The sequence below is a fragment of the Labrus mixtus genome, unplaced genomic scaffold, assembly GCF_963584025.1.
Source record: "Labrus mixtus unplaced genomic scaffold, fLabMix1.1 SCAFFOLD_72, whole genome shotgun sequence".
NCBI lineage: Eukaryota > Metazoa > Chordata > Actinopteri > Labriformes > Labridae > Labrus > Labrus mixtus.
Window position 1 is genome coordinate 17,501 of NW_026870160.1, and position 25,000 is coordinate 42,500.

Here is a 25,000-nt window from a genome sequence, read left to right on the forward strand (position 1 = left end):
TAGTACTTGGATGGGAGACCGCCTGGGAATACCAGGTGCTGTAAGCTTTTTCATTTTTTTGATCATATGTTTTTTTTTATCATAGAGAGACATATTCACATGTCCAAAAATTCAGCCAGAATAAAGGGCATGACATCTTTAAAAGGCCCCTGTCTGCACACAATAATGGCTTACGGCCATACCACCCTGAACACGCCTGATCTCGTCCGATCTCGGAAGCTAAGCAGGGTAGGGCCTGGTTAGTACTTGGATGCGAGACCGCCTGGGAATACCAGGTGCTGTAAGTTTTTTCATTTTTTTGATCATATGTTTTTTTTTTATCATATAGAGACATATTCACATGTCCAAAAATTCAGCCAGAATCAAGGGCATGACATCTTTAAAAGGCCCCTTTCTGCACACAATAATGGCTTACGGACATACCACCCTGAACTTGTCCGATCTCGGAAGCTAAGCAGCGTCTGGCCTGGTTAGTACTTGGATGGGAGACCGCCTGGGAATACCAGATGCTTTAAGCTTTTTCATTTTTTTTGATCATATGTTCTTTTTTTATCATATAGAGACATATTCACATGTCCAAAAATTCAGCCAGAATCAAGGGCATGACATCTTTAAAAGGCCCCTTTCTGCACACAATAATGCCTTGCGGCCATACCACCCTGAACACGCCCGATCTCGTCCGATCTCAGAAGCTAAGCAGGGTCGGGCCTGGTTAGTACTTGGATGGGAGACCGCCTGGGAATACCAGGTGCTGTAAGCTTTTTCATTTTGTTTAATCATATGTTTTTTTTTAACATATAGAGACATATTCACATGTCCAAAAATTCAGCCAGAATCAAGGGCATGACATCTTTAAAAGGCCCCTTTCTGCACACAATAATGGCTTACGGCCATACCACCCTGAACACGCCCGATCTCGTCCGATCTCGGAAGCTAAGCAGGGTCGGGCCTGGTTAGTACTTGGATGGGAGACCGCCTGGGAATACCAGGTGCTGTAAGCTTTTTCATTTTGTTTGATCATATGTTTTTTTTTATCATATAGAGACATATTCACATGTCCAAAAATTCAGCCAGAATCAAGGGCATGACATCTTTAAAAGGCCCCTCTCTGCACACAATAATGGCTTATGGCCATACCACCCTGAACACGCCTGATCTCGTCAGATCTCGGAAGCTAAGCAGGGTCGGGCCTGGTTAGTACTTGGATGGGAGACCGCCTGGGAATACCAGGTGCTGTAAGCTTTTTCATTTTTTTTGATCATATGTTTTTTTTATCATATAGAGACATATTCACATGTCCAAAAATTCAGCCAGAATCAAGGGCATGACATTTTTAAAAGGCCCCTGTCTGCACACAATAATGGCTTACGGCCATACCACCCTGAACACGCCCGATCTCGGAAGCTAAGCAAGGTCAGGCCTGGTTAGTACTTGGATGGGAGACCGCCTGGGAATACCAGGTGCTGTAAGCTTTTTCATTTTTTTGATCATATGTTTTTTTTTTTTCATATAGAGACATATTCACATGTCCAAAAATTCAGCCAGAATCAAGGGCATGACATCTTTAAAAGGCCCCTTTCTGCACACAATAATGACTTATGGCCATACCACCCTGAACATGCCCGATCTCGTCCGATCTCGGAAGCTAAGCAGGGTCGGGCCTGGTTAGTACTTGGATGGGAGACCGCCTGGGAATACCAGGTGATGTAAGCTTTTTCATTTTTTTGATGATATGTTTTTTTTTATCATATAGAGACATATTCACATGTCCAAAAATTCAGCCAGAATCAAGGGCATGACATCTTTAAAAGGCCCCTGTCTGCACACAATAATGGCTTACGGCCATACCACCCTGAACACGCCCGATCTTGTCCGATCTCGGAAACTAAGCAAGGTCGGGCCTGGTCAGTACTTGGATGGGAGACCGCCTGGGAATACCAGGTGCTGTAAGCTTTTTCATTTTTTTGATCATATGTTTTTTTTTTATCATATAGAGACATATTCACATGTCCAAAAATTCAGCCAGAATCAAGGGCATGACATCTTTAAGGCCCATTTCTGAACACAATAATGGCTTACGGCCATACCACCCTGCACTCGTCCGATCTCGGAAGCTAAGCAGGGTCGGGCCTGGTTAGTACTTAGATGGGAGACCGCCTGGGAATACCAGGTGCTGTAAGCTTTTTCATTTTTTTGATCATATGTTTTTTTTTATCATATAGAGACATATTCACATGTCCAAAAATTCAGCCAGAATCAAGGGCATGACATCTTTAAAAGGCCCCTTTCTGCACACAATAATGGCTTACGGCCATACAACCCTGAACTCGTCCGATCTCAGAAGGTAAGCAGGGTCGGGCCAGGTTAGTACTTGGATGGGAGACAGCCTGGGAATACCAGGTGCTGTAAGCTTCTTCATTTTTTTGATCATATGTTTTTTTTTTTATCATATAGAGACATATTCACATGTCCAAAAATTCAGCCAGAATCAAGAGCATGACATCTTTAAAAGGCCCCTTTCTGCACACAATAATGGCTTATGGCCATACCACCCTGAACTCGTCCGATCTTGGAAGCTAAGCAGGGTGGGGCCTGGTTAGTACTTGAATGGGAGACCGCCTGGGAATACCAGGTGCTGTAAACTTTTTCATTTTTTTGATCATATGTTTTTTTTTATCATATAGAGTCATATTCACATGTCCTAAAATTCAGCCAGAATCAAGGGCATGACATCTTTAAAAGGCCCCTTTCTGCACACAATAATGGCTTACGGCCATACAACCCTGAACTCATCCAATCTTGGAAGCTAAGCAGGGTCGGGCCTGGTTACTAGTTGGATGGGAGACTGCCTGGGAATACCAGGTGCTGAAAGCTTTTTCATTTTTTTGATCATATGTTTTTTTTTTATCATATAGAGACATATTCACATGTCCAAAAATTCAGCCAGAATCAAGGGCATGACATCTTTAAAAGGCCCCTTTCTGCACACAATAATGGCTTAAGGACATACCACCCTGAACTTGTCCGATCTCGGAAGCTAAGCAGCGTCTGGCCTGGTTAGTACTTGGATGGGAGACCGCCTGGGAATACCAGGTGCTGTAAGCTTTTTCATTTTTTTTGATCATATGTTCTTTTTTTATCATATAGAGACATATTCACATGTCCAAAAATTCAGCCAGAATCAAGGGCATGAGATCTTTAAAAGGCCCCTGTCTGTACACAATAACAGCTTACGGCCATACCACCCTGAACACGCCTGATCTCGTCCGATCTCGGAAGCTAAGCAGGGTAGGGCCTGGTTAGTACTTGGATGGGAGACCGCCTGGGAATACCAGGTGCTGTAAGCTTTTTCATTTTTTTGATCATATGTTTTTTTTTTATCATATAGAGACATATTCACATGTCCAAAAATTCAGCCAGAATCAAGGGCATAACATCTTTAAAAGGCCCCTGTCTGCACACAATAATGGCTTACGGCCATACCACCCTTAACACGCCCGATCTCGTCCCATCTCGGAAGCTAAGCAGGGTCAACTTTTATCAATCAATCAATCAACTTTAATTTGTATAGCGTCAACTCATAACAAGTGTTATCTCGAGACACTTTACAAGAAGCAGGTAAAATACCTTACTCATTGTCTGTTAACATTACAAAAGAGCAGGTAAAAGACCTCACTCATTGTTATGTTACAAAAAGCAGGTAAAGGACCTTACTTATTGCTATGTTACAAAGATCCGGCCTATCCATCATGAGCACTTTAGCAAAGCAGCAAAAGTTACAGTGGTAAGAAAAAACTGCCTTATTAAAAGGCAGAAATCTTCGGCCGGATCCCCGGCTCATGACGAAACAGTCTTCACAGGCCTAGACTGCGCCGGGCTTGGAAAGGGATAGGGGGAGAGATGGGATAAGATGCAGGAAGAGGGATAGAGAGCAAGGGGGTGGGGGGAGGTAGACCGTCCATCAGCAATCCGGTGGGGAGGGGAGGGGGTGTGGGGGGTTGTTCTGGCAGGCCGCCAACCCACGATCCGGTGGGGAGGGGGTAGTGGTGGGGTGGGGGTTGTTCTGGCAAGCCGTCAACCGATGATCTTGAGGAGCCTAGGGGAGCTCAAGAGATCCCAGGAAAGTAGGTGGTTAGTGACTGAGATATATAGATAGATACATGCAGTAATATGATGTACTGTATATGCATAGAGAGAGAGAGAGAGAGAGAGAGAGAGAGAGAGGAGCTCAAGGTGCCAGTTCCCCCGGTAGTCTAAGCCTATAGCAGCATAACTAAGAGCTGGTCTACACCAGCACCAGCCCTAACTATAAGATTTATCAAAAAGGAAAGTTTTAAGTCTAATCTTAAAAATACAGACTGTGTCTGCCTCCCGGACCCCGGCTGGAAGGCGGTTCCAGAGGAGAGGAGCCCGATAACTGAAGGCTTTACCCCCCATAGTACACTTGGAGACTGTAGGTACCACCAGCAGGCCTGCACTCCGGGACCGCAACGCTCTCAAGGGACAGTACGGCACTAGTAGCTCCTTAAGATAAGATGGTGCCTGGCCATTTAGAGCTTTGTAGGTGAGAAGAAGGATCTTGAATTCTATTCTAGACTGTATAGGGAGCCAGTGCAGAGAAGCCAGGACAGGAGTAATGTGGTCCCATTTCCTGGTTCTGGTCAGTACACGAGCTGCAGCATTCTGGACCCGTTGAAGAGTCTTTAGAGATTTGCCAGAGCACCCTGACAAAAGAGAGTTACAATAATCCAGTCTGGAGGTAACAAATGCATGAACTAGTTTTTCTGCATCACTTTGCGACAGGATATTCCTGATCTTGGATATATTACGAAGGTGAAAGTAGGCTGTTCTTGAAACTTGACTGATGTGAGAGCTAAAAGACATATCTTGATCAAAAATAACTCCTAGATTCCTAACAGTGGTGCTAGATGCCAGGCTGATGTCATTAAGGACAGTCACATCACTAGAAAAAGTCTCTCTGAGGTTCTTAGGGCCTAGCACAATAACTTCAGTCTTGTCTGAGTTAAGTAGCAAAACATTTCTGGTCATCCAGGTCCTAACGTCCTTAAGGCATGTTTCTAGCTGACATAACTGACTGGTACCATCGGGCTTCATTGATACATAAAGCTGAGTATCATCTGCATAACAATGAAACTGTATGGAGTGTTTCCTCATAATATTTCCCAGAGGAAGCATATATAATGTAAAAAGAATTGGTCCAAGCACTGAACCTTGTGGGACTCCATGGCAAACTTTAGTGTGCATAGAGGACTCATCATTAACATGTACAAACTGAGATCGGTCTGATAAGTAGGATTCAAACCAACTTAAAGCAGTCCCTGTAATTCCAAGCAAATGCTCCAGTCTGTACAACAGGATCCGATGGTCAATGGTGTCAAAAGCAGCACTAAGATCTAACAAGACGAGCACAGACAGAAGTCCCCTGTCTGAGGCTAGAAGTAGATCGTTTGTAACTCTAACTAGTGCAGTCTCAGTGCTATGGTGGACTCTAAATCCTGACTGGAACTCTTCAAATAAACTGTTGTCATGGAGAAAGTCACACAGCTGTTTAGCTACCACCTTCTCCAGGATCTTCGAGATAAAAGGAAGGTTGGATATAGGTCTGTAGTTAGCCAGAGTTCCTGAGTCCAGAGTAGGCTTTTTAAGTAGAGGTTTGATTACCGCTACTTTAAATGTCTGTGGTACATAGCCTGCCAGTAAAGACATATTGATCATATCTAATATGGAGTTGCTAACTAAGGGAAAGACTTCCTTAAACAGCTTGGTTGGGATTGGGTCCAAAATACAGGTTGACGGTTTCGATGCAGAAAAAATGGAATGTAGCTCTGAAAGGTCGATTGGAGAAAAACAGTCGAGACTAATATCTGGTCCTGGAACTGTCTCTGCCGCAACAGACGTATCTGCACCAGGTAAGGGCAGGAGGTTACCAATTTTGTCTCTGATGTCTAGAACTTTGTTGTTGAAAAAGCTAAGGAAATCATTACTGCTGAGGGCTAGAGGAATACAAGGCTCAATGGAGCCATGACTCTCTGTCAGCCTGGCTACAGTGCTGAAAAGGTATCTAGGATTGCCTTTGTTTTCCTCGATTAGAGAGGAGTAGTAGGCAGCTCGGGCGTGACGTAGAGCCTTCATATATCTTCTATGACTATCCTGCCAGAAAAAACGAGATTCTACCGTTTTGGTCGAACGCCATATTCTTTCAAAATTCCGTGATGATTGTTTCAGAGTACGGGTTTCTGAGTTGAACCATGGAGCCACTCTCCGCCGCTTGACAACCTTCTGTTTCAGGGGAGCAATCGAATCCAGAGTAACTCTCAGCGAATCCACTGCACTATCAACAAACTGATCTAGCTGAGAGGGACTAAAGCTATCGTAAGAGTTTCCAACTGGGTTGAAACACGGTACTGAATCAAAAACAGCTGAAATAGCTTCCTTAAATCTAGCCACAGCACTATCCGACAAACTTCTAGAAAGCACACCTCTTCCAGGCAGAGGTAATTCTAGTAGGACAAAATCAAATGTAATAAAAAAATGGTCTGATAGCAGAGGATTTTCTAGGAAAACTGTAAGGTTATGGATTTCAATTCCATAAGCTAAAACAAGATCCAGGGTGTGGTTAAAATGATGAGTAGGTTCGTTTACACCCTGGGTGAAACCAATAGAGTCTAATAGTGACATGAAAGCTGTGCTCAGGCTATCATTTTCAACATCCACATGGATATTGAAGTCACCTACAACAATTATTCTATCACTGCTAAGGACTAAGTCTGATAAAAATTCTGCAAACTCAGATAAAAACTCAGAATATGGGCCAGGAGGGCGGTAAACTACAGCAACTAGAACTGGCTGAAAGGTTCTTGAGACTGGATGTGGAAGACTAAGAACAAGGCTTTCAAAAGAAGAAAAATTCAGCTTTGGTCGAGGGTTAACTAAAAGACTGGAATTAAAAATAGCTGCTACTCCACCACCTCGTCCGGTGTCTCGAGGTATATGAGTATTAAAATGACTGGGAGGAGTGGATTCATTCAAACTAACATATTCATCTCGACACAGCCAGGTTTCAGTCAAAAAAAGTAAATCAATGTGCTGATCTGATATCAGATCATTCACTAAAAGAGACTTGGATGCTAAGGACCTAATGTTCAAAAGTCCGCAGTGAATCCTTCGATCTTGTAGCAAAATCGTATTCGTAGTTTTGATTCTAATCAGATTCTGATGATTCACGCCGTTTGGATGACTTATAAAAACGCGTTTGGGCCGGGGGACAGACACAGTACCTATAGTATAACTACAGTTCGATTCAGAATTACAGCTATAGTGACTGGGAGACAGATCTAAGGGAGGCGCAGAGAAGTGTGTAAGACTGCAGCTCTGCCTCCGGGTCTGAACTCTGAGTTGTTGTCAGGGTTTTGGACTAATAACCTCTGCTATGTTTCTAGATAATAGAGCTGCACCGTCCAAAGTGGGATGGATGCCGTCTCTAGCTAGCAGACCAGGTTTTCCCCAAAAAGACTGCCAGTTATCTATGAAGCCCACATCGTGTGCTGGACACCACCTCGACAGCCAGCGGTTGAGTGATGACATGCGGCTATACATGTCATCACTGGTCTGATTTGGGAGGGGTCCAGAGAACACTACGGAGTCCGACATCGTCTTAGCAAAAGTACACACCGACTCCACATTAACCTTAGTGACTTCCGACTGGCGTAGTCGGGAGTCATTTGTGCCGACATGAATTACGATTGTATCAAATCTACCTTTAGTCTTTGTCAGCAACTTTAAATGAGATGCGATGTCGCCCGCTCTGGCCCCGGGTATACACCTAACTATGCCCGCTGACTTCGCTAGCTTCACGTTTCGGACTATGGAGTCTCCAATAATCAGAGTTTTATTCTCAGCGGGTGTGTCGCTGAGTGGGGAAAATTTGTTTGAAACGTGAAGTGGTTGGTGGGGAACCGTGTGCTTCGATTTTCGACTATGCTTCCCTCGGACAGTAACCCAGCCACTGCCTCCCGGCTGCTCGGGAGTTACCGGGGGGGAAGCCAAGCTATGTCGGCCCGCACCTGCTACAGGTGGCTGGCTAACTACTGCTGCATACGATGACTCCGACTCAATGGTGCGGAGCCGTCTCTCTAACTCAGACACCCTCGCCTCCAAAGCTAAAAATAAACTACATTTCTTACAAGTATCATTATCACTAAAGGAGGACGAGGAATAACTTAACATCTGACACGTAGAGCAGGAGAGAGCAGGAGAGGGAGAGACAGAAAAAGAAGCCATTGTAAAGCTAACTGCTAGGCTAAACTAAGAGTAGGTACACAGTAACACAGTGCAGAGGAGAACAGAACAAGCAATTATGCAATACGCTCACCGTAGTACGCTGCTCTGCTCAGGTGCTGCTCGCTGCTCTGCTCAGGTGCTGCTCGCTGCTCTGCTCAGGTGCTGCTCGGCTCGGTCGGGCCTGGTTAGTACTTGAATGGGAGACCGCCTGGGAATACCAGATGCTGTAAGTTTTTTCATTTTTTTGATCATATGTTTTTTTTTTATCATATAGAGACATATTCACATGTCCAAAGATTCAGCCAGAATCAAGGGCATGACATCTTTAAAAGGCCCCTTTCTGCATACAATAATGGCTTACGGCCATACCACCCTGAACACGCCCGATCTCGTCCGATCTCGGAAGCTAAGCAGGGTAGGGCCTGGTTAGTACTTGGATGGGAGACCGCCTGGGAATACCAGGTGCTGTAAGCTTTTTCATTTTTTTGATCATATGTTTTTTTTTTATCATATAGAGACATATTCACATGTCCAAAAATTCAGCCAGATACAAGGGCATGACATCTTTAAAAGGCCCCTTTCTGCACGCAATAACAGCTTACGGCCATACCACCCTTAACACGCCCGATCTCGTCCGATCTCGGAAACTAAGTAGGGTCGTGCCTGGTTAGTACTTGGATGGGAGACCGCCTGGGAATACCAGACGCTGTAAGCTTTTTCATTTTTTTGATCATATGTTTTTTTTTATCATATAGAGACATATTCACATGTCCAAAAATTCAGCCAGAATCATGGGCATGACATCTTTAAAAGGCCCCTTTCTGCACACACTAATGACTTACGGCCATACCACCCTTAACACGCCCGATCTCGGAAGCTAAGCAGGGTCGTGCCTGGTTAGTACTTGGATGGGAGACCAACTGGGAATACCAGGTGCTTTAAGGTTTTTCATTTTTTTTGATCATATGTTTTTTTTTTATCATATAGAGACATATTCACATGTCCAAAAATTCAGCCAGAATCAAGGGCATGACATCTTTAAAAGGCCCCTTTCTGCACACAATAATGGCTTACGGCCATACAACCCTGAACTCGTCCGATCTCGGAAGGTAAGCATGGTGGGGCCTGGTTAGGACTTGGATGGGAGACCGCCTGGGAATACCAGGTGCTGCAAGCTTTTTCATTTTTTTGATCATATGTTTTTTTTTATCATATAGAGACATATTCACATGTCCAAAAATTCAGCCAGAATCAAGGGCATGATATCTTTAAAAGGCCCCTTTCTGCACACAATAATGGCTTACAGCCATACCACCCTTAACACGCCCGATCTCGTCAGATCTCGGAAGCTAAGCAGGGTCGTGTCTGGTTAGTACTTGGATGGGAGACCGCCTGGGAATACCAGGTGCTGTAAGGTTTTTCATTTTTTTGATCATATGTTTTTTTTTTTAATCATAGAGAGACATATTCACATGTCCAAAAATTCAGCCAGAATCAAGGGCATGACATCTTTAAGAGGCCCCTTTCTGCACACAATATTGGCTTACGGCCATACCACCCTGAACACGCCCGATCTCGGAAGCTAAGCAGGGTCGGGCCTGGTTAGTACTTGGATGGGAGACCGCCTGGGAATACCAGGTGCTGTAAGCTTTTTCATTTTTTTGATCATATGTTTTTTTTTTATCATATAGAGACATATTCACATGTCCAGAAATTCAGCCAGAATCAAGGGCATGACATATTTAAAAGGCCCCTTACTGCACACAATAATGACTTACGGCCATACCACCCTGAACACGCCCGATCTCGGAAGCTAAGCAGGGTCGGGCCTGGTTAGTACTTGAATGGGAGACCGCCTGGGAATACCAGGTGCTGTAAGCTTTTTCATTTTTTTGATCATGTGTTTTTTTTTATCATATAGAGACATATTCACATGTCCAAAAATTCAGCCAGAATCAAGGGCATGACATCTTTAAAAGGCCCCTGTCTGCACAAAATAATGGCTTACGGCCATACCACCCTGAACACGCCCGATCTCGTCCGATCTCGGAAGCTAAGCAGGGTCGGGCCTTGATAGTACTTGGATGGGAGACCGCCTGGGAATACCAGGTGCTGTAAGCTTTTTCATTTTTTTGATCATATGTTTTTTTTTATCATATAGAGACATATTCATATGTCCAAAAATTCAGCCAGAATCAAGGGCATGACATCTTTAAAAGGCCCCTTTCTGCCCACAATAATGGCTTACAGCCATACCACCCTTAACACGCCCGATCTCGGAAGCTAAGCAGGGTCGGGCCTGGTTAGTACTTGGATGGGAGACCGCCTGGGAATACCAGGTGTTCTAAGCTTTTTCATTTTTTTGATCATATGTTTTTTTTTTTATCATATAGAGACATATTCACATGTCCAGAAATTCAGCCAGAATCAAGGGCATGACATCTTTAAAAGGCCCCTGTCTGCACACAATAATGACTTACGGTCATACCACCCTGAACACGCCTGATCTCGTCCGATCTCGGAAGCTAAGCAGGGTAGGGCCTGGTTAGTACTTGGATGGGAGACCGCCTGGGAATACCAGGTGCTGTAAGCTTTTTCATTTTTTTTGATCATATGTTCTTTTTTTATCATATAGAGACATATTCACATGTCCAAAAATTCAGCCAGAATCAAGGGCATGAGATCTTTAAAAGGCCCCTTTCTGCACACAATAACAGCTTACGACCATACAACCCTGAACACGCCTGATCTCGTCCGATCTCGGAAGCTAAGCAGGGTCAGGCCTGGTTAGTACTTGGATGGGAGACCGCCTGGGAATACCAGGTGCTGTAAGCTTTTTCATTTTTTTGATCATATGTTTTTTTTTTTATCATATAGAGACATATTCACATGTCCAAAAATTCAGCCAGAATCAAGGGCATGACATGTTTAAATGGCCCCTGTCTGCACACAATAATGGCTTACGGCCATACCACCCTGAACTCGTCCGATATTGGAAGCTAAGCAGAGTCGGGCCTGGTTATTACTTGGATGGGAGACCGCCTGGGAATACCAGGTGCTGTAAGCTTTTTCAATTTTTTTGATCATATGTTTTTTTTTTATCATATAGAGACATATTGACATGTCCAAAAATTCAGCCAGAATCAAGGGCATGACATCTTTAAAAGGCCCCTTTCTGCACACAATAATGGCTTACGGCCATAACACCCTGAACACGCCGATCTCGTCTGATCTCGGAAGCTAAGCAGGGTCGGGCCTGTTTAGTACTTGGATGTGAGACCGCCTGGGAATACCAGGTGCTGTAAGCTTTTTCATTTTTTTGATCATATGTTTTTTTTTTATCATATAGAGACATATTCACATGTCCAAAAATTCAGCCAGAATCATGGGCATGACATCTTTAAAAGGCCCCTTTCTGCACACACTAATGACTTACGGCCATACCACCCTTAACACGCCCGATCTCGGAAGCTAAGCAGGGTCGTGCCTGGTTAGTACTTGGATGGGAGACCAACTGGGAATACCAGGTGCTTTAAGGTTTTTCATTTTTTTTGATCATATGTTTTTTTTTTATCATATAGAGACATATTCACATGTCCAAAAATTCAGCCAGAATCAAGGGCATGACATCTTTAAAAGGCCCCTTTCTGCACACAATAATGGCTTACGGCCATACAACCCTGAACTCGTCCGATCTCGGAAGGTAAGCATGGTGGGGCCTGGTTAGGACTTGGATGGGAGACCGCCTGGGAATACCAGGTGCTGCAAGCTTTTTCATTTTTTTGATCATATGTTTTTTTTTTATCATATAGAGACATATTCACATGTCCAAAAATTCAGCCAGAATCAAGGGCATGACATCTTTAAAAGGCCCCTTTCTGCACACAATAATGGCTTACAGCCATACCACCCTTAACACGCCCGATCTCGTCAGATCTCGGAAGCTAAGCAGGGTCGTGTCTGGTTAGTACTTGGATGGGAGACCGCCTGGGAATACCAGGTGCTGTAAGGTTTTTCATTTTTTTGATCATATGTTTTTTTTTTTAATCATAGAGAGACATATTCACATGTCCAAAAATTCAGCCAGAATCAAGGGCATGACATCTTTAAGAGGCCCCTTTCTGCACACAATAATGGCTTACGGCCATACCACCCTGAACACGCCCGATCTCGGAAGCTAAGCAGGGTCGGGCCTGGTTAGTACTTGGATGGGAGACCGCCTGGGAATACCAGGTGCTGTAAGCTTTTTCATTTTTTTGATCATATGTTTTTTTTTTATCATATAGAGACATATTCACATGTCCAGAAATTCAGCCAGAATCAAGGGCATGACATATTTAAAAGGCCCCTTACTGCACACAATAATGACTTACGGCCATACCACCCTGAACACGCCCGATCTCGTCCGATCTCGGAAGCTAAGCAGGGTCGGGCCTGGTTAGTACTTGAATGGGAGACCGCCTGGGAATACCAGGTGCTGTAAGCTTTTTCATTTTTTTGATCATGTGTTTTTTTTTATCATATAGAGACATATTCACATGTCCAAAAATTCAGCCAGAATCAAGGGCATGACATCTTTAAAAGGCCCCTGTCTGCACAAAATAATGGCTTACGGCCATACCACCCTGAACACGCCCGATCTCGTCCGATCTCGGAAGCTAAGCAGGGTCGGGCCTTGATAGTACTTGGATGGGAGACCGCCTGGGAATACCAGGTGCTGTAAGCTTTTTCATTTTTTTGATCATATGTTTTTTTTTATCATATAGAGACATATTCACATGTCCAAAAATTCAGCCAGAATCAAGGGCATGACATCTTTAAAAGGCCCCTTTCTGCCCACAATAATGGCTTACAGCCATACCACCCTTAACACGCCCGATCTCGGAAGCTAAGCAGGGTCGGGCCTGGTTAGTACTTGGATGGGAGACCGCCTGGGAATACCAGGTGTTCTAAGCTTTTTCATTTTTTTGATCATATGTTTTTTTTTTTATCATATAGAGACATATTCACATGTCCAGAAATTCAGCCAGAATCAAGGGCATGACATCTTTAAAAGGCCCCTTTCTGCACACAATAATGGCTTACAGCCATACCACCCTTAACACGCCCGATCTCGTCAGATCTCGGAAGCTAAGCAGGGTCGTGTCTGGTTAGTACTTGGATGGGAGACCGCCTGGGAATACCAGGTGCTGTAAGGTTTTTCATTTTTTTGATCATATGTTTTTTTTTTTAATCATAGAGAGACATATTCACATGTCCAAAAATTCAGCCAGAATCAAAGGCATGACATCTTTAAGAGGCCCCTTTCTGCACACAATAATGGCTTACGGCCATACCACCCTGAACACGCCCGATCTCGGAAGCTAAGCAGGGTCGGGCCTGGTTAGTACTTGGATGGGAGACCGCCTGGGAATACCAGGTGCTGTAAGCTTTTTCATTTTTTTGATCATATGTTTTTTTTTTATCATATAGAGACATATTCACATGTCCAGAAATTCAGCCAGAATCAAGGGCATGACATATTTAAAAGGCCCCTTACTGCACACAATAATGACTTACGGCCATACCACCCTGAACACGCCCGATCTCGTCCGATCTCGGAAGCTAAGCAGGGTCGGGCCTGGTTAGTACTTGAATGGGAGACCGCCTGGGAATACCAGGTGCTGTAAGCTTTTTCATTTTTTTGATCATGTGTTTTTTTTTATCATATAGAGACATATTCACATGTCCAAAAATTCAGCCAGAATCAAGGGCATGACATCTTTAAAAGGCCCCTGTCTGCACAAAATAATGGCTTACGGCCATACCACCCTGAACACGCCCGATCTCGTCCGATCTCGGAAGCTAAGCAGGGTCGGGCCTTGATAGTACTTGGATGGGAGACCGCCTGGGAATACCAGGTGCTGTAAGCTTTTTCATTTTTTTGATCATATGTTTTTTTTTATCATATAGAGACATATTCACATGTCCAAAAATTCAGCCAGAATCAAGGGCATGACATCTTTAAAAGGCCCCTTTCTGCCCACAATAATGGCTTACAGCCATACCACCCTTAACACGCCCGATCTCGGAAGCTAAGCAGGGTCGGGCCTGGTTAGTACTTGGATGGGAGACCGCCTGGGAATACCAGGTGTTCTAAGCTTTTTCATTTTTTTGATCATATGTTTTTTTTTTTATCATATAGAGACATATTCACATGTCCAGAAATTCAGCCAGAATCAAGGGCATGACATCTTTAAAAGGCCCCTGTCTGCACACAATAATGACTTACGGTCATACCACCCTGAACACGCCTGATCTCGTCCGATCTCGGAAGCTAAGCAGGGTAGGGCCTGGTTAGTACTTGGATGGGAGACCGCCTGGGAATACCAGGTGCTGTAAGTTTTTTCATTTTTTTGATCATATGTTTTTTTTTTATCATATAGAGACATATTCACATGTCCAAAAATTCAGCCAGAATCAAGGGCATGACATCTTTAAAAGGCCCCTTTCTGCACACAATAATGGCTTAAGGACATACCACCCTGAACTTGTCCGATCTCGGAAGCTAAGCAGCGTCTGGCCTGGTTAGTACTTGGATGGGAGACCGCCTGGGAATACCAGGTGCTGTAAGCTTTTTCATTTTTTTTGATCATATGTTCTTTTTTTATCATATAGAGACATATTCACATGTCCAAAAATTCAGCCAGAATCAAGGGCATGAGATCTTTAAAAGGCCCCTTTCTGCACACAATAACAGCTTACGACCATACAACCCTGAACACGCCTGATCTCGTCCGATCTCGGAAGCTAAGCAGGGTCGGGCCTGGTTAGTACTTGGATGGGAGACCGCCTGGGAATACCAGGTGCTGTAAGCTTTTTCATTTTTTTGATCATATGTTTTTTTTTTTAATCATATAGAGACATATTCACATGTCCAAAAATTCAGCCAGAATCAAGGGCATGACTTCTTTAAAAGGCCCCTGTCTGCACACAATAATGGCTTATGGCCATACCACCCTGAACACGCTTGATCTCGTCCGATCTCTGAAGCTAAGCAGGGTAGGGCCTGGTTAGTAATTGGATGGGAGACCGCCTGGGAATACCAGATGCTGTAAGCTGTTTCATTTTTTTGATCATATGTTTTTTTTTTATCATATAGAGACATATTCACATGTCCAAAAATTTAGCCAGAATCAAGGGCATGACATCTTTAAAAGGCCCCTTTCTGCACACAATAATGGCTTACGGCCATACCACCCTGAACACGCCCGATCTCGTCCGATCTCGGAAGCTATGCAGGGTCGGGCCTGGTTAGTACTTGGATGGGAGACCGCCTGGGAATACCAGGTGCTGTAAGCTTTTTCATTTTTTTGATCATATGTTTTTTTTTATCATATAGAGACATATTCACATGTCCAAAAATTCAGGCAGAATCAAGGGCATGACATCTTTAAAAGGCCCCTTTCTGCACACAATAATGGCTTACGGCCATACCACCCTGAACACGCCCGATCTCGTCTGATCTCAGAAGCTAAGCAGGGTCGGGCCTGGTTAGTACTTGGATGGGAGACCGCCTGGGAATACCAGGTGCTGTAAGCTTTTTCATTTTGTTTGATCATATGTTTTTTTTTAATCATATAGAGACATATTCACATGTCCAAAAATTCAGCCAGAATCAAGGGCATGACATCTTTAAAAGGCCCCTTTCTGCACACAATAATGGCTTACGGCCATACCACCCTGAACAAGCCCGATCTCGTCCGATCTCGGAAGCTAAGCAGGGTCGGGCCTGGTTAGTACTTGGATGGGAGACCGCCTGGGAATACCAGGTGCTGTAAGCTTTTTCATTTTTTTTGATCATATGTTTTTTTTATCATATAGAGACATATTCACATGTCCAAAAATTCAGCCAGAATCAAGGGCATGACTTCTTTAAAAGGCCCCTCTCTGCACACAATAATGGCTTACGGCCATACCACCCTGAACACGCCCGATCTCGTCCGATCTCGGAAGCTAAGCAGGGTCGGGCCTGGTTAGTACTTGGATGGGAGACCACCTGGGAATACCAGGTGCTGTAAGCGTTTTCATTTTTTTGATCATATGTTTTTTTTTGATCATATAGAGACATATTCACATGTCCAAAAATTCAGCCAGAATCAAGGGCATGACATCTTTAAAAGGCCCCTGTCTGCACACAATAATGGCTTATGGCCATACCACCCTGAACACGCCCGATCTCGGAAGCTAAGCAAGGTCAGGCCTGGTTAGTACTTGGATGGGAGACCGCCTGGGTATACCAGGTGCTGTAAGCTTTTTCATTTTGTTTGATCATATGTTTTTTTTTATCATATAGAGACATATTCACATGTCCAAAAATTCAGCCAGAATCAAGGGCATGACATCTTTAAAAGGCCCCTTTCTGCACACAATAATGGCTTACGGCCATACCACCCTGAACACGCCCGATCTCGTCAGATCTCGGAAGCTAAGCAGGGTCGGTCCTGGTTAGTACTTGGATGGGAGACCGCCTGGGAATACCAGGTGCTGTAAGCTTTTTCATTTTTTTTTATCATATGTTTTTTTTATCATACAGAGACATATTCACATGTCCAAAAATTCAGCCAGAATCAAGGGCATGACATTTTTAAAAGGCCCCTCTCTGCACACAATAATGGCTTACAGCCATACCACCCTGAACACGCCTGATCTCGTCCGATCTCGGAAGCTAAGCAGGGTAGGGCCTGGTTAGTACTTGGATGGGAGACCGCCTGGGAATACCAGGTGCTGTAAGCTTTTTCATTTTTTTTGATCATATGTTTTTTTTATCATATAGAGACATATTCACATGTCCAAAAATTCAGCCAGAAACAAGGGCATGACATCTTTAAAAGGCCCCTGTCTGCACACAATAATGGCTTACGGCCATACCACCCTGAACACGCCCGATCTCGTCAGATCTCGGAAGCTAAGCAGGGTTGGTCCTGGTTAGTACTTGGATGGGAGACCGCCTGGGAATACCAGGTGCTGTAAGCTTTTTCATTTTTTTTTATCATATGTTTTTTTTATCATACAGAGACATATTCACATGTCCAAAAATTCAGCCAGAATCAAGGGCATGACATTTTTAAAAGGCCCCTCTCTGCACACAATAATGGCTTACAGCCATACCACCCTGAACACGCCTGATCTCGTCCGATCTCGGAAGCTAAGCAGGGTAGGGCCTGGTTAGTACTTGGATGGGAGACCGCCTGGGAATACCAGGTGCTGTAAGCTTTTTCATTTTTTTTGATCATATGTTTTTTTTATCATATAGAGACATATTCACATGTCCAAAAATTCAGCCAGAAACAAGGGCATGACATCTTTAAAAGGCCCCTGTCTGCACACAATAATGGCTTACGGCCATACCACCCTGAACACGCCCGATCTCGGAAGCTAAGCAAGGTCAGGCCTGGTTAGTACTTGGATGGGAGACCGCCTGGGAATACCAGGTGCTGTAAGCTTTTTCATTTTTTTGATCATATGTTTTTTTTATTTCATATAGAGACATATTCACATGTCCAAAAATTCAGCCAGAATCAAGGGCATGACATCTTTAAAAGTCCCCTTTCTGCACACAATAATGGCTTATGGCCATACCACCCTGAACACGCCCCTTTTGCTGTCAGAGTTTGTGTGGTGCTGAAGGAGAGCTGACGTGTCAGTACTGAGCAGGACAGCTGGACTAATTTGTTTGTTTTTTGGATGCGCTTTGGATTTATTTAAATACCTCAGATTGTGAGTGAATGTCCCCCAGCAGTCACTGACTGTTAGGGGGATCGTTTTTCTTTTCACCTTTTTTCCTGTTTTTTTTCCACAATTTTGTGAAGAATTTTTGTTTTTTGTGAATGTTTGCTCGTATGTCGCGAGCAAACTCACACGGACGGATCACAAAGATGACAGGACCACGGACTGGAGAGATGGAAAAAGGAAAAGAGAACGGACAACAACGTGAACAAACAAACATGGCACTGAAACAAAGGAATGGATTAAACGACAACGAGAAGAACGACGGACAAAAAGGACGGATGAAAACGGCAAATGAAACAGGGAACGGAATGGATGACGGAGAGAGAGGAAGAGAGAGGAGCGGCGGGCTGATTGCTCCGCATGCAGAGAATGGGAGAGGTGGCGAGAGAGCAGAAAAAGAGGAAGCAAAAGTGTCTTTTGAGAGAAAACTAACACTAAACATTGAAATGGTGGGAGACAAAGTTCCTCTAAATCACGTCATGAGCAACATAAAAATGATCTGTGGGGGCCTGCTGGCGTGCAGAACCCTGGGACCTGAAAAACTGGAGGTGACGGTGAGCAACATTAAAGGAAAGGAAAGGCTGCTGGATGGATTTAAGATCGGAGAGACCAGAGTCGTGGCGAGAGAACTAAATAATGATGAGCTGGTGGTGTCTTTTTTAAACCTGCCAGCGTATATCACAGATGAAGAAATAGTTTGGAAGCTGACGGGATGGGGAGTGAAACCGACATCACCAATAAAACGCAGAATGTGGCCTGGAACAATGATAGCTGACGGAACGAGGTTTGTCAGGGTCAGATTTAATGACCAGGTACAGTCACTCCCTTACTCCACAAAGTTTAACACTGTGATGGGGAACGAATACTTTAGAGTAATACATGATAGACAACAAAAAGTGTGCAGGATGTGCATCCAGCCGGGACACATCCTGAGAGAGTGTCCAGAATTTATGTGCCACAACTGTGGGGTGCAGGGACACTTTGCGCGAGAGTGCAGCGCGAACAGCACAAAATGCACAAACTGTAAAAAAAGAGAAAATGAATGTGAGTGTGAGAACGGAGAGGAGAGCAAGAACGAGGTGGAGGAGGTGTACGAGGATGAAGACGAGGCGGAGGAGGTGTACGAGGAGGAGGCGGAGGAGAAGGAGGTGATCGGAGCAAGCAGGAAGGAGATCAGAGAAGACGAGAACAGTGACGGAGAAATGGAGCAGAGCAGAGAGAGCGGAGGAGAACGGGCGTCAGAGTGCGAGCTGGAGACGCCGGAGCTGGCTGGAGAGGGAGGACAGCAGAAGCAGCGAAAAACGAGCGAGAGAGGGAAAAAAGGAGACGGAAGGGACGTGGCAGAAGACCCGGGGGTAAGCATGAGCACAGAGGGGAGGGAGATGCCTGAGAGTGGTGTTTGACAGGCGGGAGGGAGAAAAATCACGCTAAATAATACGGGTAAAAGCACCAGTCCCAATAAAACGGGCAGCGAAATGGATGTGGGTGAACTGGCGAGTGCGCAAAAAAGACTAAGTCTTGGACAACGAAAAAAGTTGGTGAAAAAATTGAAATGTAAGGACAAATAATGACTGACAATAACCCCTGTAAATCCGTTTTTTTTGTTTTTATTTTTATGATAATGGCCTTTAATTTATTTTCGATTAACGTGAATGGACTAAGGAACAAAGAAAAAAGACATGCGATTCTTTCCTTGCAGAATGACGTTTTGTGCCTGCAGGAGACCAGGTGGGATGATTCCCTGGTGGAAGACATAAAAAAAGACTTTGTGGGCCATATTTTCTGCTCCAATGGCACGTCGAGGGCGAGAGGAGTGGCGGTTTTACTCAAAACGGGTCGGGTAACAGGGGTAAATTTGGTTTATGGAGACAAAGAAGGAAGAATAATAGTAATAGACTGTGTGTATGAAACGAAAAATATAAGAATCATAAATATATATGCACCGAATGGAGAAAAAGAAAGGAAAACATTCTTCATTGCAATAAGCAAATGGTGGGAAAGGAATTGTATAATAATCGGTGACTTTAATGTGGCGATGACACCCACCGATGTGTCAAAAAATAATGTGTTTAAGGGGGATGTGAGCAGGGGGACACTTAAAGATATAATGATAACGAAACAATGCATTGATATTTGGAGATTGCTACATCCATGGGAGAGGGTGTTCTCCAGGAGACAAATTGTACTGAATAGATTAAAACAATCTAGAATAGATTATGCTTTGGTGACATGCGAGGTAGTGAGGTGGATTAAAGAAGTTGAATATAAAACTAATATGTGGAGCGATCACGCTGGAATAGAAATCACGTTTAGAAAAGAAACGAATGTACGTAAAGGAGGGATATGGTGCTTTAATGCAAGCTTGCTGGATGATGGAATGTTTGTGAAAAGTATGGAAAGATTGTTGAATGATGTGGGACATGAGTGGAATGAGAGTGAAGATATGAATGTGTGGTGGGATAGTGTAAAAGTCAGAATTAAAAAAAAGTGTATCAATTATAGTAAAGAGAAAAAGTGGAGAGAAAATAGAAAGGAAGAGAATTTGAGAAAACAACTAAGTGAGGAAATAGCATCGCTTGACAGTGTAGATAATGTAGATGTCGAAAAATACATACATTTAAAAGAACAGTTGGGAGTGATTGAACTTAAAAAGAGTAGGGGTGCAGCCATTAGGAGTAAAATACAATATATGTATGAGGGGGAGAGGAGTACAGCCTTTTTTTTAGGTCTGGAAAAACAAAAACAAAAAAGAACAGAAATAAACGAATTATTAAATGAAGCAGGTAAAAGTGTGACAGATAAAAAGGGAATTTTAGAAATAGTAAAGGGCTATTATGAAAGCCTGTTTTCGAGACAGGAGTGTGATAGCGTGAGTGTGAACAGAGCTTTGGGTGCCTTAAAGAAAAAACTAAGCGAGGACGATAAAATGTGGTGTGATTGTGAGTTTACAGAGGGAGAAATCAGAAGTGCTTTAGAGGGGTTAAACAAAAACAAAAGTCCTGGGAGCGATGGCCTAACTGCGGAATTCTACCAAGCTTTCAAAGAGCAGCTGGTGCCCTTGGTGAACAAATTGAGTAAATATATGGAAAAAGTGAAACATATACCAAAAAGTTTAGGGGAAGGGGTGGTTACTATTTTTTACAAAAACAAGGGGGACAATAAAAATCTGGACAACTACAGACCAATCAGCCTACTCAACACAGACTACAAAATCATAGCGAAAACAATAGCCAATAGAATCAGGGAGGTAATAGGAACAATCATAGAACAAACACAATCATACAGTATACCAAACAGAGACATAGCAGACTCAATCATTTCAATAAAACAGACGGTCAGGGATATGGAAGGGGAGGGGGGAATATGGCTAGGGATTGATTTAAATAAAGCTTTTGACAGAGTAGATCACGGGTTCATGGGGAAGGTGTTAGAGAAGTTTGGATTCGGAGAGAGAATGAGAGAATGGATAAATATGTTGTATACAGGAGCGGAAAGCAAGATAAAATGTAACGGGGAACTAACTGATTCTTTTAAAATATCAAGGTCAGTGAGACAAGGATGTCCGATGTCAGCGCTGTTGTACAGCTTGGTAGCAGAGCCGCTGGCAGCACTGATATCGGAAGACGTAAACATAAAAGGTATAGGTAAGGAAAATGTAAAAATAATACAGTATGCAGATGACGTGAATATAATGGTAAAAGGAGAGGAGGATATAGAATTAATATTAAAACATGTACAAACTTATGAAAGAGCATCTGGGGCTAAAGTAAATGAAAATAAGTCAGAAATTATGTTACTAGGTAAGGAATCCAATCTAGTTAATAAGTGGGGATTTAAAACGGTGTGTGAAAGAAGAAAAGTGTTGGGAGTGAATATGGGGAAAAATGAGAATGAATGTGATGATATAACATGGAAAGAGGTGGTGGGTAAAATTAAAAAAACATTGAATTTGTGGAAAGCGAGGGGTCTATTGTTGAGAGGAAGGGTAGCCGTAACAAATGCTCTCGTGTTGTCCAAAGTGAATCATGCGCTGAGTACTTGTACGCTTCCGGACTGGGCCTTTAAGGAGATTTCAAAGACCATTAGGGACTTTATTTGGAAAAACAAAGCAGCGAGTATAGCTCACAAAACAATAATAGGGGCTAAAGATCAGGGGGGGCTAGCTTTGATTGATTTACTTACAAAAAAAGTAGCACTAAGAGTCAAATTGATAGGCAAATTTATGGACCAGAACCGGAACGTAGTTTGGAAAAACCACTTCAAACAATATCTGTGCAGTTTTGGACTCTACAACGAGGACAACCTGTACCAGATCAATAACCCGGATTCATTTAAACACTTGCCACGGTTTTTCCAGGAAGTACTCAGTGCGTGGTATCAGGTTTCATCCTGGACTGTACCAGAGTGCGGAACGAGAGGGTCAGTGCTACGACTGCCCTTCCTCTCGAGCCCGTATTTTAAAAATGGGGAGAGGGTAATTAAGCGTGAAGCTATGTCGAAAGCGGGATATATTAGAATAAGGGATTTACTGAACTTTGGGGGGGATTTTGATTTACAAATGGTGGTGAGGGGTTTAAAAAATAAAGGGTGTGTGTGCAGAAAGGATGTGATTGAGGGAGTGTTTGCAAATGTAAAATTGTCTTTGTCGAGCGAATGGGAAAAATTAATCAAAGAGAAGGAGGGAGTGATGCAGGACGATGTGGGGGGGATCTCCCTGTGCCTAGGGGAGAAGAAACACAACATTATAGATGTCACTACAAAAATTTGGTATAGGTGCGCAATCACACATAGAATACAGAAACCCACATCCGAAGTAAAATGGACAGACACATACCCGGACATAACAAGCAACATGATATGGAAGAACATTAACATTCCGCATACACCACATGCAATATTTGACCTAGATTTCAAACTGAGGCACAGGAGGATCTTCACCTGCATCGTCCTGCATCAGATCCATAAGGAGAGGTATGAAAGAAAGTGTTGTGTATGTGAAAGTACGGATGAGGATTTAATACATTTGTTTGTTACGTGTGGGGAATTGGTTTATTTTTGGGGAAAAATAAGAGAAATGTTGAGGAAATGCAGTAAGAATGAGTGTTGGAATGAAAGGGGGTGGGAATTGTCGGTGTTGTTGGGGGTGGGAACAAAACAAAAAAATCACAATGTAATGAATATAATTTTGGCTTTTGCAAGAAAAGCGGTTTTTAACAGGAGGAATTATGCACTGTATGAAAGTAAGAAAATGAATGTGTGGAGAATGTTTGTGAATGAATGGAAAGCACATCTTAAATTACTGTACATAGCGAATGAGAGTGAGTTTGTGAGAATGTTTGTGGAAGGTGCGAATGTGTGTAGAGTAAACGAGGAGGGAATTATGTGGGATGTCTAAATTATTTTGTTTTTGGTTTTTTTGGTACGAGGGCTTCTTTTTTGGTCATGGGGAAAATGGATGATTTGATTTGGGTTTTTTTTTTCTCAGTGGTTTTTTGAGAATACTGTGGGGTTTTTGTATGTTTTTGTGGTTTGTTTTCAGAGGGGTGTTTGCTTTGGGGGAGGGACTCAGAAGAGTTGTCATGAGTTGGGGGTATCAGGGGTGATTTGAGTTTTTTTTTCTGATGCTATGTTTTTATTGTTTTTAGGGTGCCGTTTGCGTCAGAGGGGAGGTTTAATTTAGAGGGTGTATGTATTATAATAGCATTTGTTGTAAATGATGTGAAAGAATTATAAATGTTTTTGTAATTTTGATAATAAAAGATAAAAAAAAAAAAAAACCACGCCCGATCTCATCCGATCTCGGAAGCTAAGCAGGGTCGGGCCAGGTTAGTACTTGGATGGGAGACAGCCTGGGAATACCAGGTGCTGTAAGCTTCTTCATTTTTTTGATCATATGTTGTTTTTTTTTATCATATAGAGACATATTCACATGTCCAAAAATTCAGCCAGAATCAAGAGCATGACATCTTTAAAAGGCCCCTTTCTGCACACAATAATGGCTTATGGCCATACCACCCTGAACTCATCCAATCTTGGAAGCTAAGCAGGGTCGGGCCTGGTTACTAGTTGGATGGGAGACTGCCTGGGAATACCAGGTGCTGTAAGCTTTTTCATTTTTTTGATCATACGTTTTTTTTTTATCATATAGAGACATATTCACATGTCCAAAAATTCAGCCAGAATCAAGGGCATGACATCTTTAAAAGGCCCCTTTCTGCACACAATAACAGCTTATGGCCATACCATCCTGAACACGCCCGTTCTCGTCCGATCTCGGAAGCTAAGCAGGGTAGGGCCTGGTTAGTACTTGGATGGGAGACCGCCTGGGAATACCAGGTGCTGTAAGCTTTTTCATTTTTTTGATGATATGTTTTTTTTATCATATAGAGACATATTCACATGTCCAAAAATTCAGCCAGAATCAAGGGCATGACATCTTTAAAAGGCCCCTTTCTGCACACAATAATGGCTTACGGCCATACCACCCTGAACTCGTCAGATCTCGGAAGCTAAGCAGGGTTGGGCCTGGTTAGTACTTGGATGGGAGACCGCCTGGGAATACCAGACGCTGAAACCTTTTTCATTTTTTTGATCATATGTTTTTTTTTTATCATATAGAGACATATTCACATGTCCAAAAATTTAGCCAGAATCAAGGGCATGACATCTTTAAAAGGCCCCTTTCTGCACACAATAATGGCTTACAGCCATACCATCCTGAACACGCCCGATCTCGTCCGATCTCGGAAGCTATGCAGGGTCGGGCCTGGCTAGTACTTGGATGGGAGACCGCCTGGGAATACCAGGTGCTGTAAGCTTTTTCATTTTTTTGATCATATGTTTTTTTTTATCATATAGAGACATATTCACATGTCCAAAAATTCAGCCAGAATCAAGGGCATGACATCTTTAAAAGGCCCCTTTCTGC

General features: G+C 43.2%; 32 non-coding genes and 23 pseudogenes across 32 annotated transcripts in view; all 55 read left to right on the forward strand.

Annotated features, from left to right (window-relative positions):
- Nucleotides 1-47, forward strand: part of LOC132965063 (5S ribosomal RNA) — a 119-nt gene extending 72 nt beyond the window's left edge. The window contains exon 1 of the ribosomal RNA XR_009669700.1: nucleotides 1-47. This exon is cut by the window's left edge and continues 72 nt beyond it. This is a non-coding gene — a ribosomal RNA (5S ribosomal RNA).
- A 121-nt stretch (nucleotides 48-168) lies between these two features.
- On the forward strand, nucleotides 169-287 carry LOC132965265 (5S ribosomal RNA). The gene has a single exon (XR_009669892.1). It is a non-coding gene; the product is annotated as a 5S ribosomal RNA (ribosomal RNA).
- A 354-nt stretch (nucleotides 288-641) lies between these two features.
- LOC132965262 (5S ribosomal RNA) lies at nucleotides 642-760 on the forward strand. The gene has a single exon (XR_009669889.1). It is a non-coding gene; the product is annotated as a 5S ribosomal RNA (ribosomal RNA).
- Nucleotides 761-882: 122 nt separating this feature from the next.
- Nucleotides 883-1,001, forward strand: LOC132965060 (5S ribosomal RNA). Its single transcript, XR_009669697.1, has one exon. It is a non-coding gene; the product is annotated as a 5S ribosomal RNA (ribosomal RNA).
- Nucleotides 1,002-1,123: 122 nt separating this feature from the next.
- Nucleotides 1,124-1,242, forward strand: LOC132965082 (5S ribosomal RNA). Its single transcript, XR_009669718.1, has one exon. It is a non-coding gene; the product is annotated as a 5S ribosomal RNA (ribosomal RNA).
- Nucleotides 1,243-1,363: 121 nt separating this feature from the next.
- Nucleotides 1,364-1,472, forward strand: LOC132965538 (5S ribosomal RNA; annotated as a pseudogene).
- Nucleotides 1,473-1,594: 122 nt separating this feature from the next.
- Nucleotides 1,595-1,713, forward strand: LOC132965277 (5S ribosomal RNA). Its single transcript, XR_009669903.1, has one exon. It is a non-coding gene; the product is annotated as a 5S ribosomal RNA (ribosomal RNA).
- A 121-nt stretch (nucleotides 1,714-1,834) lies between these two features.
- Nucleotides 1,835-1,953, forward strand: LOC132965361 (5S ribosomal RNA). The gene has a single exon (XR_009669983.1). It is a non-coding gene; the product is annotated as a 5S ribosomal RNA (ribosomal RNA).
- Nucleotides 1,954-2,073: 120 nt separating this feature from the next.
- LOC132965535 (5S ribosomal RNA) lies at nucleotides 2,074-2,182 on the forward strand (annotated as a pseudogene).
- A 121-nt stretch (nucleotides 2,183-2,303) lies between these two features.
- LOC132964975 (5S ribosomal RNA) lies at nucleotides 2,304-2,412 on the forward strand (annotated as a pseudogene).
- Nucleotides 2,413-2,535: 123 nt separating this feature from the next.
- On the forward strand, nucleotides 2,536-2,644 carry LOC132964894 (5S ribosomal RNA; annotated as a pseudogene).
- A 121-nt stretch (nucleotides 2,645-2,765) lies between these two features.
- On the forward strand, nucleotides 2,766-2,874 carry LOC132965047 (5S ribosomal RNA; annotated as a pseudogene).
- Nucleotides 2,875-3,228: 354 nt separating this feature from the next.
- On the forward strand, nucleotides 3,229-3,347 carry LOC132965455 (5S ribosomal RNA). The gene has a single exon (XR_009670053.1). It is a non-coding gene; the product is annotated as a 5S ribosomal RNA (ribosomal RNA).
- Nucleotides 3,348-8,656: 5,309 nt separating this feature from the next.
- On the forward strand, nucleotides 8,657-8,775 carry LOC132965252 (5S ribosomal RNA). Its single transcript, XR_009669880.1, has one exon. It is a non-coding gene; the product is annotated as a 5S ribosomal RNA (ribosomal RNA).
- Nucleotides 8,776-8,897: 122 nt separating this feature from the next.
- LOC132965483 (5S ribosomal RNA) lies at nucleotides 8,898-9,016 on the forward strand (annotated as a pseudogene).
- Nucleotides 9,017-9,137: 121 nt separating this feature from the next.
- Nucleotides 9,138-9,246, forward strand: LOC132964950 (5S ribosomal RNA; annotated as a pseudogene).
- Nucleotides 9,247-9,369: 123 nt separating this feature from the next.
- On the forward strand, nucleotides 9,370-9,478 carry LOC132965032 (5S ribosomal RNA; annotated as a pseudogene).
- Nucleotides 9,479-9,599: 121 nt separating this feature from the next.
- Nucleotides 9,600-9,718, forward strand: LOC132965390 (5S ribosomal RNA). The gene has a single exon (XR_009670010.1). It is a non-coding gene; the product is annotated as a 5S ribosomal RNA (ribosomal RNA).
- Nucleotides 9,719-9,842: 124 nt separating this feature from the next.
- Nucleotides 9,843-9,951, forward strand: LOC132965402 (5S ribosomal RNA; annotated as a pseudogene).
- A 122-nt stretch (nucleotides 9,952-10,073) lies between these two features.
- Nucleotides 10,074-10,182, forward strand: LOC132965495 (5S ribosomal RNA; annotated as a pseudogene).
- A 121-nt stretch (nucleotides 10,183-10,303) lies between these two features.
- Nucleotides 10,304-10,422, forward strand: LOC132965151 (5S ribosomal RNA). Its single transcript, XR_009669784.1, has one exon. It is a non-coding gene; the product is annotated as a 5S ribosomal RNA (ribosomal RNA).
- A 121-nt stretch (nucleotides 10,423-10,543) lies between these two features.
- Nucleotides 10,544-10,652, forward strand: LOC132964742 (5S ribosomal RNA; annotated as a pseudogene).
- Nucleotides 10,653-10,775: 123 nt separating this feature from the next.
- LOC132965137 (5S ribosomal RNA) lies at nucleotides 10,776-10,894 on the forward strand. The gene has a single exon (XR_009669771.1). It is a non-coding gene; the product is annotated as a 5S ribosomal RNA (ribosomal RNA).
- Nucleotides 10,895-11,017: 123 nt separating this feature from the next.
- LOC132965298 (5S ribosomal RNA) lies at nucleotides 11,018-11,136 on the forward strand. Its single transcript, XR_009669924.1, has one exon. It is a non-coding gene; the product is annotated as a 5S ribosomal RNA (ribosomal RNA).
- A 123-nt stretch (nucleotides 11,137-11,259) lies between these two features.
- On the forward strand, nucleotides 11,260-11,368 carry LOC132964979 (5S ribosomal RNA; annotated as a pseudogene).
- Nucleotides 11,369-11,491: 123 nt separating this feature from the next.
- Nucleotides 11,492-11,609, forward strand: LOC132965509 (5S ribosomal RNA; annotated as a pseudogene).
- A 122-nt stretch (nucleotides 11,610-11,731) lies between these two features.
- On the forward strand, nucleotides 11,732-11,840 carry LOC132964951 (5S ribosomal RNA; annotated as a pseudogene).
- A 123-nt stretch (nucleotides 11,841-11,963) lies between these two features.
- Nucleotides 11,964-12,072, forward strand: LOC132965033 (5S ribosomal RNA; annotated as a pseudogene).
- Nucleotides 12,073-12,194: 122 nt separating this feature from the next.
- On the forward strand, nucleotides 12,195-12,313 carry LOC132965391 (5S ribosomal RNA). Its single transcript, XR_009670011.1, has one exon. It is a non-coding gene; the product is annotated as a 5S ribosomal RNA (ribosomal RNA).
- Nucleotides 12,314-12,437: 124 nt separating this feature from the next.
- LOC132965403 (5S ribosomal RNA) lies at nucleotides 12,438-12,546 on the forward strand (annotated as a pseudogene).
- A 122-nt stretch (nucleotides 12,547-12,668) lies between these two features.
- Nucleotides 12,669-12,787, forward strand: LOC132965079 (5S ribosomal RNA). Its single transcript, XR_009669715.1, has one exon. It is a non-coding gene; the product is annotated as a 5S ribosomal RNA (ribosomal RNA).
- A 121-nt stretch (nucleotides 12,788-12,908) lies between these two features.
- On the forward strand, nucleotides 12,909-13,027 carry LOC132965152 (5S ribosomal RNA). The gene has a single exon (XR_009669785.1). It is a non-coding gene; the product is annotated as a 5S ribosomal RNA (ribosomal RNA).
- Nucleotides 13,028-13,148: 121 nt separating this feature from the next.
- LOC132964744 (5S ribosomal RNA) lies at nucleotides 13,149-13,257 on the forward strand (annotated as a pseudogene).
- A 123-nt stretch (nucleotides 13,258-13,380) lies between these two features.
- On the forward strand, nucleotides 13,381-13,499 carry LOC132965392 (5S ribosomal RNA). Its single transcript, XR_009670012.1, has one exon. It is a non-coding gene; the product is annotated as a 5S ribosomal RNA (ribosomal RNA).
- A 124-nt stretch (nucleotides 13,500-13,623) lies between these two features.
- On the forward strand, nucleotides 13,624-13,732 carry LOC132965404 (5S ribosomal RNA; annotated as a pseudogene).
- Nucleotides 13,733-13,854: 122 nt separating this feature from the next.
- LOC132965080 (5S ribosomal RNA) lies at nucleotides 13,855-13,973 on the forward strand. Its single transcript, XR_009669716.1, has one exon. It is a non-coding gene; the product is annotated as a 5S ribosomal RNA (ribosomal RNA).
- Nucleotides 13,974-14,094: 121 nt separating this feature from the next.
- LOC132965154 (5S ribosomal RNA) lies at nucleotides 14,095-14,213 on the forward strand. Its single transcript, XR_009669787.1, has one exon. It is a non-coding gene; the product is annotated as a 5S ribosomal RNA (ribosomal RNA).
- Nucleotides 14,214-14,334: 121 nt separating this feature from the next.
- Nucleotides 14,335-14,443, forward strand: LOC132964745 (5S ribosomal RNA; annotated as a pseudogene).
- A 123-nt stretch (nucleotides 14,444-14,566) lies between these two features.
- On the forward strand, nucleotides 14,567-14,685 carry LOC132964922 (5S ribosomal RNA). The gene has a single exon (XR_009669680.1). It is a non-coding gene; the product is annotated as a 5S ribosomal RNA (ribosomal RNA).
- Nucleotides 14,686-15,039: 354 nt separating this feature from the next.
- LOC132965303 (5S ribosomal RNA) lies at nucleotides 15,040-15,158 on the forward strand. The gene has a single exon (XR_009669928.1). It is a non-coding gene; the product is annotated as a 5S ribosomal RNA (ribosomal RNA).
- A 124-nt stretch (nucleotides 15,159-15,282) lies between these two features.
- LOC132965407 (5S ribosomal RNA) lies at nucleotides 15,283-15,401 on the forward strand. Its single transcript, XR_009670023.1, has one exon. It is a non-coding gene; the product is annotated as a 5S ribosomal RNA (ribosomal RNA).
- Nucleotides 15,402-15,523: 122 nt separating this feature from the next.
- LOC132965105 (5S ribosomal RNA) lies at nucleotides 15,524-15,642 on the forward strand. Its single transcript, XR_009669740.1, has one exon. It is a non-coding gene; the product is annotated as a 5S ribosomal RNA (ribosomal RNA).
- Nucleotides 15,643-15,763: 121 nt separating this feature from the next.
- LOC132965108 (5S ribosomal RNA) lies at nucleotides 15,764-15,882 on the forward strand. Its single transcript, XR_009669743.1, has one exon. It is a non-coding gene; the product is annotated as a 5S ribosomal RNA (ribosomal RNA).
- Nucleotides 15,883-16,005: 123 nt separating this feature from the next.
- On the forward strand, nucleotides 16,006-16,124 carry LOC132965064 (5S ribosomal RNA). Its single transcript, XR_009669701.1, has one exon. It is a non-coding gene; the product is annotated as a 5S ribosomal RNA (ribosomal RNA).
- Nucleotides 16,125-16,245: 121 nt separating this feature from the next.
- On the forward strand, nucleotides 16,246-16,364 carry LOC132965328 (5S ribosomal RNA). Its single transcript, XR_009669952.1, has one exon. It is a non-coding gene; the product is annotated as a 5S ribosomal RNA (ribosomal RNA).
- A 122-nt stretch (nucleotides 16,365-16,486) lies between these two features.
- LOC132964837 (5S ribosomal RNA) lies at nucleotides 16,487-16,595 on the forward strand (annotated as a pseudogene).
- A 122-nt stretch (nucleotides 16,596-16,717) lies between these two features.
- On the forward strand, nucleotides 16,718-16,836 carry LOC132965070 (5S ribosomal RNA). Its single transcript, XR_009669706.1, has one exon. It is a non-coding gene; the product is annotated as a 5S ribosomal RNA (ribosomal RNA).
- A 121-nt stretch (nucleotides 16,837-16,957) lies between these two features.
- Nucleotides 16,958-17,076, forward strand: LOC132965503 (5S ribosomal RNA). Its single transcript, XR_009670067.1, has one exon. It is a non-coding gene; the product is annotated as a 5S ribosomal RNA (ribosomal RNA).
- A 121-nt stretch (nucleotides 17,077-17,197) lies between these two features.
- Nucleotides 17,198-17,316, forward strand: LOC132964911 (5S ribosomal RNA). Its single transcript, XR_009669679.1, has one exon. It is a non-coding gene; the product is annotated as a 5S ribosomal RNA (ribosomal RNA).
- Nucleotides 17,317-17,437: 121 nt separating this feature from the next.
- Nucleotides 17,438-17,556, forward strand: LOC132965514 (5S ribosomal RNA). The gene has a single exon (XR_009670068.1). It is a non-coding gene; the product is annotated as a 5S ribosomal RNA (ribosomal RNA).
- A 121-nt stretch (nucleotides 17,557-17,677) lies between these two features.
- On the forward strand, nucleotides 17,678-17,786 carry LOC132965539 (5S ribosomal RNA; annotated as a pseudogene).
- A 6,284-nt stretch (nucleotides 17,787-24,070) lies between these two features.
- On the forward strand, nucleotides 24,071-24,179 carry LOC132964926 (5S ribosomal RNA; annotated as a pseudogene).
- Nucleotides 24,180-24,301: 122 nt separating this feature from the next.
- Nucleotides 24,302-24,420, forward strand: LOC132965201 (5S ribosomal RNA). The gene has a single exon (XR_009669831.1). It is a non-coding gene; the product is annotated as a 5S ribosomal RNA (ribosomal RNA).
- A 120-nt stretch (nucleotides 24,421-24,540) lies between these two features.
- Nucleotides 24,541-24,649, forward strand: LOC132965027 (5S ribosomal RNA; annotated as a pseudogene).
- Nucleotides 24,650-24,771: 122 nt separating this feature from the next.
- Nucleotides 24,772-24,890, forward strand: LOC132965208 (5S ribosomal RNA). Its single transcript, XR_009669838.1, has one exon. It is a non-coding gene; the product is annotated as a 5S ribosomal RNA (ribosomal RNA).
- The last annotated feature ends 110 nt before the right edge of the window (nucleotides 24,891-25,000 follow it).